General features: G+C 34.9%; 1 pseudogene; it reads left to right on the top strand.

Moving 5' to 3' along the window:
• Nucleotides 1-3,439, top strand: part of LOC111408941 — a 9,770-nt pseudogene extending 6,331 nt beyond the window's left edge.
• The last annotated feature ends 6 nt before the right edge of the window (nt 3,440-3,445 follow it).

Raw genomic sequence — 3,445 nt, forward strand, 5'->3', positions numbered from 1 at the left:
CTAAACATTTCCTCATTTTATATGCATTTTGTTTAACATGGGTTTGAGTAATATTTCAATAATAAGCTATTGATAGAAGAAGGTACTTCTTTCACCAAATAGGATCACCATCCAGTTCCTATAGAAACTATGACTGAAAAATCCCCATAGGGATAGATGATGTTAAGTGGAGCAAAATTGGTATTCAATCAGATGGGAAATGAAAAGTATTAGTCAAGATCAACGACTTAGCCAAGGCTTGTCTAGACAAATAGACAAAAGACTGCATAATTTTATATGCAGCACTTTCAGCTATAATATTTCACATACTTGATAAAATTTATGTAGATTCACAAGCTACCCATTAATCTGAACTCAAACAAAGGCAATAAAGCATTGGAGTGATCTGAATTGACTTAATTAGAAACATTGTCTTATTCCATTTTGAACTTAGTAGCTCAGCAGCAAACAGATCGTTAGGCAATTGGTCATAGGTTTGAATCCTACTTGGGGAGATCTGGTTCATTCTCAAGTAATGAATTTACAACAGAAGTGGCTCTCTTTGGCCATTCTTAGTTGGTAATGTGTTCCTTATCTTTGTGTCTATAATCAGATATATAAAAAGTAGAGGTGGCTAATGCAAAAATGCAAATTTAGTATTGATAATTTTAAAAAAAATAAATAAAAAGACACTATGCAGTAGTTATTAGACTAAAAATATAAGGTGCATTAGTTACGAGACTAAAAATATAAGGTGCTAGTGCTGGATTTATGATTCAAAGATAAAATTATTAAGGCTTGATATTAAAGGTGAGAGAAAATAATTGAAGTTGACTAGTGCACTGCCAATTCCAGAAAACGAAATAATTGGTATCGTGAATAACTGGCCCTGCCCTTCCTTAGCTTTAGGGATTATATTCTGCCTTCATAGAAAGGGAGGAACACATGGATGTCTATTGGATCTATGGTGATTGCTACAGCTCAAATCGGCTGGGATAGGCCTCCTTATATTCAATTTTGTAAGCCATGGATATAATATAAAGCTGGAAAAGTACAGCCTGAATATCATAATGCAAATAATCCCAGGATTACCTTCGGAATATAAAAATCACTGGAAGTACAATAGTGACAAGAACAACAACTGGTTCATCTGCAATGGTGATTAGTTCCATTTATTGAACCTGATTAATTAGCTGTGTTGATCAGGAGAGATCCCCTACGGAGAAGGCCAATCCACTGGGGGTGATTCCAGATGGTAATGACAAGAACGGGAAGCCTCACAAATTGAGGTTGTATTCAATTGCCAGCAGTGCCCTCGGTGACTTTGGAGACTCCAAGATTGTAAGTCTCAGCTTTAGGTATTATATGTATCTTGATTAGCAGGGTCCAATATTAAGACAATAACTGTCAATTTTTATTTTTATTTTCTTTATATTTGACGATAAATTTATTATCAATTTATCACTTCATATAGGTGTCTTTGTGTGTCAAAAGGCTTGTCTACACCAATGAGCAAGGGGAAATAGTGAAAGGAGTTTGCTCAAACTTCTTATGTAAGAATTCACTCTACAATTAAAAAAGAAAACGTGTACAATAAGCATACACATGTTCTCAGTTTGTAAAGTAAGATGAAGATACTTTTTTTGTATTGAACACCTCTGAGTAAGAAATTTTCCTGTCAATTTAGCATGCTTTATGCTGTACAACCTGCCTTGAAAATATCTGGTTTCCAGGTGACATGAGCTGAAGTGCTGAAGTGAAGATCACAGGACCTGTTGGGAAAGAGATGCTCATGCCCAAAGATCCTAATGCTACCATTATAATGGTATAATGTCTTGATGGTTTTCTTCTGTTATCATCTAAAACATTGTGCACTTTGCTGGATTTGTAAATTATGTTTAAACTTTTCATTTCGATTGAGCCTCGTTAAATTTAGAATTTTTTCATTGTAGCTTGCCACCGGAACTGGAATTGCCCCTTTCCGCTCATTTTTGTGGAAAATGTTTTTTGAGAAGCACGATGACTACAAGGTAGGTCACAGGCAATTAAGATATCTTCTTCATTAACATCTATATTGTCTTCTTGATCCTATTATATTGCATTTAATAATAAACAAAGAAAAACAAAATGACCTACTTCATTTCATTGTGCCGCCACAATTACTAGAAGCATCTAGAGGGAAGAAACATTGGCCAGCCACATATTAGTATGTGAACTTAAAGGCAACCTTGGTTGTTGCGAAGTAGTGCCTAAAACATGAAATCTTGAATGTGTACAATGCATTGTATTGGGTATGACAATTCTCTTCCTTTAGTCAAGCTTTCAAGTGGGCTGTATTAAAGGTAAATCCCGCATTGGTTAAATATATAAATAATAGTCAATTTTTAAAGGCTTGGGCGCTCCTTTTCTGATGGAACCCAATCTTACAGGCTCGAAAATGGTGCTTATAGACTTGTATGTGCATCTTGTCTTTGTGTGAAATTGATAAATGCCAATTTCAAATCCTAGTTTGAGAAGGTTCTTTCATGGGACACACATTATATTTTCAATTGTCTGCAGCTATTCATATATAGAGTTCTTTGATCTATATAACTAGCATAATTAACTGACTTATTTAAATCTCGCCTTTCCTTTCCCTTTTTTATTTATTATTATTATTATTTTTTTTTTTTAAATAACAATATCAAGAAGATCATTTGTTTTTTTGTACTGCAGTTCAATGGTCTAGCGTGGCTTTTCTTGGGGGTTCCGACTAGCAGTTCCCTTCTCTACAAAGAGGTGAATTAAATTGCTCACACATCAGTACAAACTAATATGACTACTTGTTTATTTCTGTACGATGAACTTCCAATCAAAAAATTGAGTAGAAGACACAAGTATACAAATTTCAACTAGCTAGGCGTAGAAAAGAACAATTTCATTGTAATTTCGTTAACTTCTAATTGCTGTGGTACAGAAATCATCATTCCCAGGACGTTTCCTATAATTCACGATAGTCCAATAATAAACTGGATATTAGTTGTCAGCAGTAGTAAACTGTGGATGTTCTAATGGTACAGGAATTTGAGAAAATGAAGGAGAAAAACCCAGGTAACTTCAGGGTAGACTTTGCAGTTAGCAGAGAACAAACTTAGGAGAAACGTGAAAAGATGTACATCCAAAACCGGATGGCTCAGTATGCAGAAGAACTATGGGAATTGCTCAAGAAAGATAACACCCATGTCTACACATGGAGAAAGGAATTGATGAAATAATGGTTTCATTGGCTGCTAAAGATGGTAATTGTGAAGTATAAAGTTGGGATTGTACCAAAATTTTTGGTACCTATAAATGAGTTGCGATATGCTATTCCCCACTAAATTTTGACGCATTGGCACATCGGCTCTTGTTAGCATATGAAGAAGCCCTAATCGCAAAATATGATGTCACTTCTACTGTATTGTATTTAGGGGCGAATCCATGGGTC

Source organism: Olea europaea, chromosome 2 (assembly GCF_002742605.1).
Source record: "Olea europaea var. sylvestris chromosome 2, O_europaea_v1, whole genome shotgun sequence".
In the NCBI taxonomy this organism is placed as follows: domain Eukaryota; kingdom Viridiplantae; phylum Streptophyta; class Magnoliopsida; order Lamiales; family Oleaceae; genus Olea; species Olea europaea.